Here is a 13,548-nt window from a genome sequence, read left to right as displayed (position 1 = left end):
ACATGGTTTCTGGGAATTGGCTAAAAAATTTTAATAATCGTTTTGAACGGCTTCACATTTCGCAGTAATTTATGCAATCAAGTCTTGCTCTGGTTCCACTGACGTTTCATAAATCAGAGACTTTACATGTCCCCATAGAAAGAAATCTAAAGGTGTTAGCTCGGGTGATCCAGCGGGCAAAGGAAGTAGACTGCCTCTGCTGATCCAACGTTGTCTAAATTGACGATTCAAATAATGACGGGCTTGAATAGAAAAGTGTGCAGGCGCACCATCATGTTGCAGCTACATTTGCTGTCGAACGATTAATGGAACGTCAAGAAGTTTTGCCTTGAAAATAAATAAAATAACTCAATAAAACATATTTTTGCACGTAACTGTCTTAGGGCATCATAAAGCAGTAGCGCATTAAGGAAACATTTCCGGGCATGGGTTCTTATACTTAAATATGTTCTAGTGTTACACTGAATAATTCTTAGAAATTTAATACCATAGTTATGAATCACCCTCTATACACATATTGGCAAATTTAATGAGACAGATATAAATTGAATTATTTTCTCTAGAATATACATAATGTTAATTTTTCTCTGATAATTTGTTCATGTGAACTTATGTGAAGTAATTAGAAGGTGATTTAGCAAAGTTGTACCATGCGAAACCTGTTTAAAAAGGAAGAAACTCAAAAATTTCACCCTCGAATAAAATACTGGCTTTAAACAGAATAACGTTATACTACATTTTGAACTTGATTAATTATTTAATGCAGTTTTGCTTTTGATTCAATAGTGGGAGTTCACCCTTCGAGCCATCACAACTGCAGTCATTCGTCTTCCCATAGTTTTGATGAGGCCGTCAAGTAGTTCTTTAGATAATCTGTCCAATTCCTAAATCAATGCAACTTTTACTTCTCTTCGATTTAGATCAGCAGGAATTCTTGACTTCGTCATTCAAAGATATCTAGATATAGTTTATAAAATAATAAAACTAAAAAGTAGATTACATTTACAATTTGTTCCTCTACATTTGTCGACGTGTGTATAATGTTAGTATACATTAAGAAGGAAGGATGAAACTGGCAATTCCTGAGGGAGCTTGCCATGTTAATGTCCATAAATAAACTTGTTGATCTTTTACCGTTTGTCAGATTTATGGAAGTTGAAATAAAAAATAATTTTTCCTGAAAAATTTAAAAGTTGGACGCTACAGTTTAAAATGTGCAGTAATTGTAATTCCGAGTCCTGAAAAAGAGGGCTCAATAATTTAAAAATTGCAATATCCAGTGAATTCTTTTATTAATTTTGTCGATGGCGCAAACATGTAATTCATTGACGTTAAAGCGTTAGCAAACAAAAAAGGACCTACTATGCAAGTTGATCCAAAAAGTTTTATAGAAATGGAACCATTATTACTATTAACCGTTATTTTCTCTTCGCCCTTTAATTTGTTAATAGTGGATATCTTTGTCGAACATTTAATCCCTGGCGCTTAATAAAAGTATTAAAAATATTGTTCTATCTATCAGACTTTTTGGATTGCCCTCTACAATATATCCTCTTTTTGATTCACAGACACATCATCAATTACATATATTGCATACTACATATAGTACCTTTTAAATAAGTAAAAAAAGGTAATGAAATTATGTTTATTATATTTTTAATGATATTTTAATTTTTTTTATTACTGAACCCCTTGGAAGGATGAGGGTTTTCCGATTGATTTATGGGGTATTGACAAAACTAATAAATAGATGAAATCTGATTGTACGCTCTCGGATCCGATTTTTCCGAGAAATTTTATAGTAGCATTGTTTCATGGCTAACTTAATTCGTGTTTGATATATAGGACGTTTTTGAAAAGTTTTCCATTTGAACATGGCGTCGTATTCCGGCTATTATAGAAAATAGAATAAAAGTTCAAATAGGATCGTTTTAAACGTTTTGAGTTAGAATTCAGAGGCGTATTAAAAAATTTTTAACGACAGCGGCTTTTAAATTTTGACACAAAGCTATGTGGTCAAATGGAGGACAGTACATATTATTAGGTATTCGAATCATTTAGACAGTAGTCTGCAAAAGAACAAATAAAATATTTGAATTTAATTCTTTTTTCCATATATGTGTGTAATATGACCAAAACAATATCGAAGTTAGAACTAACCAAATTTAGGCTAGGTTTTGGCTGTCCCATTTCAATATTTTCTGAGTCGTATTCCGCATTTCACTTATAGCCTTGGCTAAAGTTTACTATTGTGTTTTTAGCTGTATGTGTACGTGATTTTGACCTAATGATGTCATAGAACGAAACACGTGTAACCATAATATTATATTTTCTGAGATCATAGCCACGCGCAACCATTTTCTATATACAGGGTGAGTTTTTTAAGTGTGTCACGTAAATATCTCTGAAGTTATGAGTTTTAGAAAAAAATGTTTCAAATAAAAAAGGGATTGTATGAAGGGGGAAAACTTTTGGCATCATCACTGTTTCGATTCAAGGTCACCTTCAGGCTCTAATCAAGGTCAACTTTGTTTTTTCAAATGGAAACCCCACAACCCCATATTTTTGGCAGATTCTGATTTGTTGTTCAAAACAAACATGTTTTTACTTGAAACATTTTTTTATTCATTTGATAGTTTTGGCACAAATTGACATTTTTAAAGAATTTTGTTCTAACGAAAATGCTTGTATCGATACATTCAAGAGAAGAAATTAAAACAAAAAAAACATAATTTTTAAATAATTCAATCAAATAAGTGTTCAAAATGATGTCCTACTTCAATGCATTTAGCGATCATGCAAGGGTCATGAAATCATTTTTTTTTCTAAGTTAAATGGATTACTTAATTACCGTTTTTGAGCGGCACCTTTTAACAACAAACTCTTCTTCAAATTAAAAATAATTCTTTTGTATTTTGATATACAGGATGAGCAAAAACATTGATTACATCTTGCCCACTTATGATTTAGTATATCTTGCTTATTTTAAATGGAAGATATACATTTTTATGTATTTATTAGAACCACTATTTAATGCCCTTTCAAGTGATACTAAGATGTCCTATATCTATATTTAACCCTTTCACGTGAAATGAGGTTTTATTTAATTTTAATTAACAACATGACATAAAAGAAAGTTCGGTCAGGGTATGCCTTGGATTGGTTTTCATGGCTACAAAAACATTAGAGTTTGTTGTTAAAAGGTGCCGCTCAAAAACGGTAATTAAGTAATCCATTTAACTTAGAAAAAAAAATGATTTCATGACCCTTGCATTTTTACATTTTGTTCAATTTCTCAAGAAATATTTGTTTTAGACCTATGGATTATTATACAAACTAATATTATTTTCTTTTTCTAATTTCAAATATGTAAAAAGATATAGGGTATTAGGTTTAAAAAAACGTAAGTTTTCATTGTATCTTTTTTTGCGTACTCTGTGTAAATGAGAATATTTTTAAAATGTGCCCTATAAGGTCTCACTTATAAATGTAAAAACAATTTTTCATCAAAACCAGTAATAAAGTCGTAGTTGTCCGAGGCGCTCTTATTGGACCACCCTGTATATATTTTAATTAATTTAATGAAAGGGTTTTTATGATAATGAATATCATCTTTAAATTTTAATGATAAAAAACGGACAAAATTGGATGGAGACAACCAAAGACCCCCGTAATTTTATCTCTTATTTTCGCATTAATTATTATTAAATGTCATTAAATTTTCATTAAATTTTAGATTGGCTTGGTCCCTGTTTTGTTTTTTATTCGATGAAAAGCCAATGAAAATAATAGGAGAGAGAAAAAGAAAATCAAGGAATTCAACCTTTTAGTTTGATATCAGTATTTTTTTTCGCATTCGCTCTTTTTCTGTCTTTAGCTTCGATTTAATATCAACGTTAAATTGCCCTTTATTCTTAGGAGAAAGAAACTGGAGGGAACAGGGATTCCTTTTTTGAATTTTAGTTCGCTTTGGTGCTATTTCGTTTTTGTTTTTTTTTAACTTGATGAAAATGTTATAAAAATGAGAAAAGAAACAAGAGGAACATAACGGTTTTTCCTGTCCCAATTTCAGACTAATATTTTGTTTGAGTTTGGCCCTGATCTTACTCCAACTTCGTCTTTACTTACCAATCCTTCTGTGACAATTTTCTATTATCACAACTCAGGACACACAGAACTGATAAATTGACATAAAGCTAAGTTTTTAATCAAACACTCCACTGTGCCGCGCGCTTAGAGTTATAGAACTATTCCACATGGAAGGGGGGGGGGGGGGGGGCAGGAAGTTGAGGACACATTTCATTTGGCGCCATTGCCGTGGTCTAATCGCCATCTTATGCGGAAATATATAGTAGTCTCTGCCTGGATGATAGTTTCGACTAATGCTTTAGACATGAACTTGATGTAGCAGGCAATTGCCGACATTTCGCTAAAAGCGAGGTAATTTTTTAGCCGGAAGGCTGCCATGAATTAGTGTCCCTAACACGTCACCGGTGCTATTATTGCCCGACGTAAGTATCATGGTGAAGTCACTTTCTCTAATTTCGCGGCCATGCACGAGTGTCTCATTTGCCTGAAAGAGCTTGAAAACTGTAAAAAACAACCAACACCCAGTTCGTTTGAATTATGTGCTTCGATATAATTTGTCATAAAAATTCAAATAATTTCAACAACTTAGTTCAGAATTTTAGTTGCCAGCATTCAATCATGAGAGAGTTAATCAAACACTCTAATAATTTTCAATCAAGTCGATTCTGCAATGAACTCGTCTACCTGTAAATCAACCACCAAACTATTATTTTGAAGCGAATTTCATGCGCATTTGGCAGGAACAATGGCTGCAATATTGTTTGTCGTGTAAAGGGACAAGCTCTAGTTGCATTGACTACGTCACATATGTACATTAAATTACTAGGCATAATACCGCATATTGTGGCGCAGGGTTATGCTTAAACCTATCTGTTTCTGAATCGTTGTTTTGAAGAAGATCTAAGATTTCAAACTATGTTTAGCGCACACTGTTTAGATCATTGTGTTTCAAAAGCAATTTTGAAATGAATTAAAAAAAAACATTTTGTAATTAGAAAAAATATATTCTCGGAGTAAAACTGCAAAGATCGCTTATCGACTATCGAGTTGATTATATGTATACAAAGGGTCCAGGTTTTACGACTAGAAGTTCAGGAATGGTTAGAAAGGAAACTTTAAGGTGGGTTGCCCTTATAAACATAGGTCTTAACTATTTATTTTCACGTCTCAGTTATAAAGTGATAACCTTTTCAAAAGAACTTATTTTCTTAGGATCCAAATTTTCAAACTATTTCATACCAAAGAGTATCCCCCATTAAGATAGTCAAAATGCCCTTTGATCTAAATTGAGAACCTAACTGAATGGACATATAAGTACATAAGTTTTTTTGGGCATTTGATGCATTTTTTTATAATCCAATAGTATCTATTTATCGCATTTCATATATTTTATATAGCCGAAATGCTTAATTCGACATTGACAAAAATGCCAAAAAAATTGAGTTTTTTGCATTTTTCAATATGGCGCAACCTAAAAAGTGACACATTTTATGTACACTTAGATTTGTCACAAAAATACCCATCATTAGAAGAAAAAGTGGACCTGCAGCCCATTCTAAAAGAAAGTTATTCCATTTTGAAACTTTAAAAATAATTTTTAGATTAGAATTGGCAAGAAAAAAATGAAAACAATTTAGCGAATGCGCGAGGCTTTTTTATATATATGTGATTTATTCAAATTTTTCGAAAAACCAGTTTTCAAACTAAAAATTATAATTGAGAAGATGGCGGTTTAAGGGTTTTTTGGTCTAGGGGATGAGTATTTTGCACAACTGATTGGCATTAGAGGGTTATAACTTATGTACTTATTTGCCCATTCGGTTAAGTTTTCAATTTAGATCAAATGGTATTTTGATTATGTTAATGGAGGGTGCTCTTTCTGTGGTACCTATGATTTTTATGATATTTGTGATATATCTATGACTGACGTTCGCAGCCAAAATGTAATCAGCTCAAGGGCAATAAGTGACAAAAATTAAGTTTCCGGCGAAGCGGTCACAGGTATGAAAAAATATCGAGGGGTACTTTTGATTTTTAATCGAATTCTTCATCCCGCGATGATATTCGTTTTTCGTTTTTTTAATAAACATTTAATGTATTACCGTCAACACCCATATCTCCACTACTAAGCAACTTTCACACTCGTCATTTTGTTCTTGAAAGCAGTCTAGAACACTCGGTATTGTATTGCAAATGACTATCCTTCCCCCACAAATCCTAGAAACTCGTCATCTAACCGCGGCATTGATATAGCCACAAAATCTGGCAAATACCCACGATGTATTCTTTTAAATTGCCCCTGGCTCGTAAAATAGCTTTTTATTTTCCAGCTTTACGGTCTCAATAAAATCCCATAACAAATTGTGCTAAGTTGAAACGCGGTGCAGTCGAGCAAGTACAGATTTATTAAACTTTTTGTAATCACCTTTTAAGTCGTAAATTTAGCGAGAGTTAACGATGCTTTTAACTCACTGACCTTTATTAATACTCTTACATATACATTTAATGAAGCAGAAGAGCGAACCCTTTTTAAACCTTTGCAGTACTTACATACATCGACTTTTTCGCTGTGCTGAATAAGGAATGAAAGCCCTAAATATATTGCCCAACTCATAATAGGAACTTTGCCAAATAAATGCAGTACACTGCATAGTAATGACTACAGTATGGAGTATTAATGCATTTTTTAGATTATTTAACGGTAGAATTACATTGTTTTTTAGTTTCTCGAAATTATTGCAGTGTAGAAATCGTGAAATGTTAGTGCAATTAAGACTAAGAAAAGTGATTTGCTACACTTCATAGGATTTCCTTTTCTCATAAACTTTCTCTTGGCGTGTTAAGATCCTAGATACCTTATTTCCTTGCATTGAAATTACAAGCTTTGATCCGGATAATTACATCGTTTCTCAGTTTATAAAGAATACTACCGGGGACAAATCTTGAATTTTTTAGTTGAATTATCATTTTCTACACTAAACTTTTTGGAGCAAAAATTAATTATCCTTAGTGTTTTTTATAATAATAATTTTAGTAGGGACATGAAGCCTCACATCAATGGTCGCTAATAGGAATAAAGCAACCTTCAAATGTACACAAGAATGGAAATGAAACGTTATGACCGCTTACCTTCACTAATAGATAACAACGATCGCCAGGCTCATCCCGTAGGAATTTAATTATTTGATTTATGCATTTAATGCTTTAGATTTTTCGGTCTTCATCCCACATTCCCCCTTTTGAGAAGTGCCAAATCTTGTATTCTGTTATGTGCAAATTGTCCTCAGCGGTAAAGGAGGCCCTCAACATAAAGTACGTGGCCCAGAGAGTTTATGTCTGAGGTTTCTTCGATTTTTCAAAAAAATATGCGAAGACTGCGCTTTTCATCTAACTTTTATTCATTCATTTAATTCAGTTTTTCCATATGTCATTTCTCACATATCAATTTTGGCTTTTCCGGTAAAAGTGCTGCGGTGAATACACGGGAGCACTTAGGAACACTATTTTATATGAAAATTATAAGAATGCCTACATTTCAAAGTGCAAAAATGGTGAATATGTACAGCTCCAGTCTAAAATGTTTTTTAATCCCCTAGCGATAAGCAAACTTCGCCGCAGGATTAAAAAGCCTTGCTCTAGTCTCTTGATGTATAATATCCCATTTTTCCTTTGAAATATTACCTTCCTTGAAACCGCATTATTTTGCATGAAAAAACCCGAAGCAATAAAACTGCATTTTCTTTTCAATTGATAGGAAATGTTGTCGGGCAAAAACATTGAAAGTTTGAATGTAAATAAGGCTGCCAAAATCAAATGGTTCTCCTACATCTACCTAAAGTTTTGATTTCGATTTTATTTGCGTTTCGTGTTTCATCCCAATTTTAAACTATATAAATTGTTTTTTATCCTCATAATGACTAAAGGAAAAAGAAAAAGGAAATGGAAGGTAAATTAGGATGAAAATGAAACACTTCTGCCCGTTTATTTCCACATCAAACTTTTGATCTGTTTTGCCTTTGTTTTCAGCCGGTTTTACTTCAATCTGAACTCAATTTGAAAATTTAAGTCAGGTTAGTTTAGGGAAATAGTTATACCAAAATTACTAAGGTACGTAAAGGCCCAAAGGAATCTCCTTAGAAAATAGTAAACGCCAACTCTTTTAGCCTTTGTGGAAACCAATTTCCTCAATCCAACTACCAGAGTAACAAACCTTCAACCTGGACATAAATTTAACGTCTTCAGTTCGTTTAATATGACTCACCTTTTATTTTCCTCATCTTCGCTGCTTCCACAAAACACCTCAAACCATTTTCTGAAACAAAAATTACTAAATTAAGACCAACAATTATAAATATTGCAATGCAGGCATCAGATAGCTAATAAAAAGGAAAAGGCGTGGATTGCGTGTCCAGTATTAGAGGCCACTCACGATTTACCCATCGTAGGAAACACTCTGAAAGACATCGCCCAATTTGCTTAACTGATCTCTTCGAATCACAATATTTCATAAATTTATAGTCATCCAAAGCAGCTTTCATTTCCATTTTCCATTAGGCGGTCTCGCAAAGTTCAAAGGGATTTTAAATTCTGCTCGCCCTGAAAGTCGCTCGATGACCAAGGGCCTGTACAGTCGTGTAGTGACCAAATGAGGGCGTTAGTTTTAAATGACAGAGGGCTCTTTTCTGTTGTGCTTTTTTTTTGTTTCGAAGGTGGATTAATCGCGTAAAAAGTTCTGGTTTCAATGTCACGAATTGTGTAATGGAGGTCGCATTTTCCATGAACGTACCGGGTAAATTATTATCAGGCTCCAACCTACTTCCTGCGAAGGTAGACGTGCATTGTTTGTAAATAGCATGCAGATGTGGAAAATTCTAGTATATTTACCGTTAAAATTTACGTTAAAATATGTATTAGCTCGAGAACTTGAGGGGTATAAATAGAACACTGTGGGTAGATGTCTAGAAGCTATAGCTATCAATAAAGCAGACGCCAAGCAAGATGTCTTTGCAACATTTATGTGGCTAAAAAAAATTCACTACGCTGGCCGCATTTAAGCATTAAACGTTAAAACTTCCCGTCTTTTAAGTGAAACACCTGTGATGGTGCCCTAGGGAAAGTTTTTCGTTTTATTTTTGTCTTGTATTTTGTGTGCCAAAAAGGCGAGATTCCAGACAAAAACTGATGCTACATTCAAGTCGTGCCATCAGCATTAAAGAGAAACAATTCACGACATGACATACTTTTTGGACTTAAAATCAAATTTAATAATTTAGCTGTAACGAGGACTTTATATGCACATAGGAGGGACCATCTATTAGCAGGTTCATATCCTTTAGTGTGCTGAGCGAATATTACCTGCTGAAACTTCATCCGTTGGGAGTTATCAAAGGCAAAGTTTAATTTATTTAATTTATCGTGGTGTAATTACTTAGATAGTCGGTTGACTCTGGAGTCTTTATGTCGTTGTAGATTTTAATTACTTATATTTGCGGAAAGTTCACGTCTGCCTGGCAAAAATGAGTCCTAAATGGATATGCGGATTTTCCATATTTTTAATAGCTAGAGGCGAAATTTCAATGGAAGAAGCATAAGTACTTTATGATTCTATATCAACTCACAACTGAAGCTCTTCAATTTTTCTTTCTTCTATATACCTTTGGCTGCCAATTTGAACACCTCATACTATAGATTAGCATCGTATGAATTTCAGTCACGTACACTGTAAGATGAAGCCGATTCCTCCGCGGTAATTTACCTTATTTGCGGATGAAGAATATGTTTCTCTGGAATAGGGGCTACATACCGTATTCTCCCCATGTTTCGCATATGCCTTTAAGCCATTTTTTTGCCAAGTTCGGGAAACCAATAAGTGAGAGCGGTCGGAATATTGGTTTTTAAATTCATTTCGTTGTCTGGGTTACAGGAGTGGTATTCATTAACCTCAATGGGCTGATAATACCTTACTCCTAAAAAGGGGAAGGGAGCTCAGCAGGGGAGTTTTAAGGGAGTGTTGATGCGGGATATTCAATTTAAAATTGCGAAATATTAGTCTCAATATAACAGTTACTTTCCTACCAAGTGCAGAAGAAACTTTCCGCAGGAGTTAGGAAAACACTTTTCTGCAAGTCAGTATAAATTTTACTATGACGAATAAAAAAAAAGCAATAACCTTATTTACATTTGAGAAAGATGCTGGCACTAAATATAAGGAAAATCTACCTTTATTACAAGCTATGAGGTAATGTATTTGGGTGCCAGGGCTCTTTGACTCATTGGGCGCATTCAGAGAATTTACCGAAGTCAAGACGTGCAGCACTTGAACACTAAAATGTGCCGACTGCTTTTCGTCTAACAATTTTATTTGGTAAATTTCATTTAACAACCAGCTATTAGTTTAATCTCGTAAAAATTTGAACTCTCAAAATTCCACCTTTTTAATGTAATAATACGCTTTACCGCAGTTCAGTCGCAGCGAAATGCAACCGCTGCAATAAAGTGCTGTCACGCTGCCGTTCCCTGAATGTGTCCATTCTTCACATAAAAGAGAGAACCGCATCAAGGAGAGATTAAGGCATAACTTATTATAATAATTTTTGAGTGAAACTGTTCTACAATCGCTATTTTATAAAAGAGCTGCCTTTCTGCTGTCAATTAGAATCAAATATCGGCTTTCGTGTCTTCCTGAATTTATTTTGCTTGACGCGTTGTGTAAAGAAAGCCGGCAAAAAATAGGCTTAAAAACCTTATTGGTGTAGTATATAGCAATTATCTGATAAATTGTTTTTTTACGACCTGCTGTTATGCTGCTACTGCAAACGTCTTTACGGCGGTTTATTCTGGGCAATATTCCCACCCCACCTTGTAGAATTATTTTATGCTCTGATGTAAAATACAGATTTATGAATTCATTAAACTTCATTGTTTATGTCAACGCTTCGAGACTAAATGCAAATTGCTTACAAAAGTTGTACCATTACTCCGAAATACATGGATATTTAAGTCTACGGCTAACCACCAAGTGTTGTCGTCAGCCCCTGCCCTACACTGGAAGCAATCTCCCAATTTAAATTTAAAATGCTAATGCAAAGCTCGTGTACGCAGGCAAACCTTACAGGTGAAACAGATATCCAAATAGCTTTCACTGAAATATAAAACTCTCATTCCCTTTCGATTTGATATCATTAAATATTTATTCAGATTTCGATATACCAGTGCGGCTTTCAGTGCTAGTTGATGAGCGTCCTTGACGCAACGAATTACATTTGCCAAAAAGCCTTTTCCAGATACATGACAATAAAAGCTCCTGCAGAGATACAGTCGACGTAAAAGAGCTAATTTTAAACCTTCCCCATAAAACTTACAAATTGCCCCGACTCTTGATAATTAAAAATAGATTTTCCGACAGAATAAATAACCATCTCGTGCTTCTTCTTCTTTACCCGTAAATTACAGCACGCCTGAAAAATTAATCACCGGTCCAAATTAAACATTCTCAGACTGATGACAAATAGGGTAATTGAGATTTCTCGTTTGCGATGTGCTCGAAACCACTCGAAATCTTCTAACAAAGGAAATATTGACGAGACTGAATATAGAATGTCATTAAGATCGTCGCTTGGGGATGGAACGTTCCACTAAATTTGATATGGATAATTGAGGTTTCGTTATGCCTATGGTGTGGTGATTTTTTTGCTTAATTGATTGTGAAATCTCGAACAGATTTGATTATTCTTTATGTATTTTGCGAACAAGTTGATTTCTATGATCAGTACCATGATATTTCTGCAAAACACTACGACCGTTTAGTATTGCCTGGATGGGAGGCTTTAGTGCTGTGAATTTTAAACGGATGATAATTATATTTTTCCCAGACATTGTTAAATGAGACGCGTTAATTTCTTCCACTTTAACCCTTGTCGAAGCAAAAGAATAATTTTAAATCAAATGGCAAATTCTATTCATTGCTGGTTATTATTTTTGAAAAAGTTTTAGTATTTTTCTCGCTGTCTGTGTAATTTCCACTTCACCCCAATTTTCAGCTGGTTCTTGTCCTTCTGGATACTGGAAAATTTCATTTTTCTTCGAATATCTCCGAAAGTCACAGAAATTTTTCAAATTTTCAAACGGCAACTTTGCCTCAATTTAACCAACCTCGTAACTTTTATGGTTGTTATCAAGCTCCAGAAACGGACATCTCGTATATATTATAGAGAGACCCAAAGAAAATCTCCAGTAAATCTGCTCTTCTATCTCCCCTACAAATCCCAGCGAAATTCCCCAGGGTTACGCTTAATCTTAATGTTTATCTACCTTTTTATTTATAAATTACGTTTCTAATTATCCGCCTTTCCAGCTGGTTTCTTGCTTCTGGCCCTCTTAAAACGAAATAATTGGACGAACTCATCCCATTGTCAAGTAGCTATACACATTGTCTGAGCAAAGAGAGGACTGGTTGGAATATCTCAATTTCGACTCTTATCTCGGTTTTTAAAGAGTAAATTTGCTGTTGTATAACACGAAGAAATCTCTAGTAACAATACGTGTTTTCATGAACATAAGCTGAAATAAATTTCCTTGGGATGGAACTTTTATGGAAACAACGAGTGCTGAAATGCCCCTTGCGGCAATCTCGCAATTTAGCTAAAGCTAACTGAACTATTTTAAAATTTTATAGCTACATGAAGTAAGGTGCTTTATACTCCAATTTTGTAAGTTAACTTGTTCACGTAGAGCGAATGATAAACTGAAGGTTTAAACTTAGCTGAACTAAGTTTCTATCTTTGGTCGTTGTTCTTGTGCATGCTAAATTTGCTTGAAAAGTAGTAGTTTTTAGTTTTAGAAGCACCAGATGCTTACTTAAACCTTTGTGAAGGATTGTGGATTTTTATTATTCAGCAAAAAGATTTGCAATTTAAGCTCCTCGTCAAAAAGAATAATACATCAATTTCTTGGATCTTTAAAAGTTCAAACAAATGATGATGATCTTGTCTTGAATTCTGAAATTTGCCCTACCGAAACAATAGTGAAACCAAATATTTGCTAGAAACACATAAGTGGTTTTGATTATTTGGCGATATTTCGGAAACGGTGCGGATTAGTAAAATTTATTGAGTGAAATAATAAATACGCGTTATGCTACTATTTCACACCAACTTCACCAACCAGTAATAGGTGTGTATAATAAATTTAAAGCAGGACTATTTCAAATGCAATCTATTATCTGGCAGAGCTGATATTTCAGGCCAAAGCCGATCCAGCTGTCATGACCTTATCCTCCTCGAGCAGACCATCCCGCCCTTCCCGGCCCTTTAGCCCTGATTTATCGAGAAGATAACTGAAACAGTGGCAAACGACTCCTGCATTCAAATACAGACTTGTTCAACAATGCAATTTTCCCCATCAGCGTTTGACTACGTCATCCCCCGACAATACTCTATTGCGAAAGTTTGTGGACTCGAT

At 34.2% G+C, this 13,548-nt stretch overlaps 1 protein-coding gene across 1 annotated transcript in view; it reads right to left on the bottom strand.

Moving 5' to 3' along the window:
* The window catches only part of Octbeta2R (Octopamine beta2 receptor), a 104,536-nt gene that overhangs the window by 35,428 nt on the left and 55,560 nt on the right, over window positions 1-13,548 (bottom strand). Inside the window, exon 2 of the mRNA XM_066397240.1 lies at window positions 8,351-8,401. The gene's annotated coding sequence lies outside the window, so the exon portion shown is untranslated. The remainder of the gene's footprint in view (window positions 1-8,350; window positions 8,402-13,548) is intronic.

This window comes from Euwallacea similis, chromosome 14 (assembly GCF_039881205.1).
Source record: "Euwallacea similis isolate ESF13 chromosome 14, ESF131.1, whole genome shotgun sequence".
Classification (NCBI taxonomy): domain Eukaryota; kingdom Metazoa; phylum Arthropoda; class Insecta; order Coleoptera; family Curculionidae; genus Euwallacea; species Euwallacea similis.
This window is presented reverse-complemented; position numbering and strand designations above follow the sequence as displayed.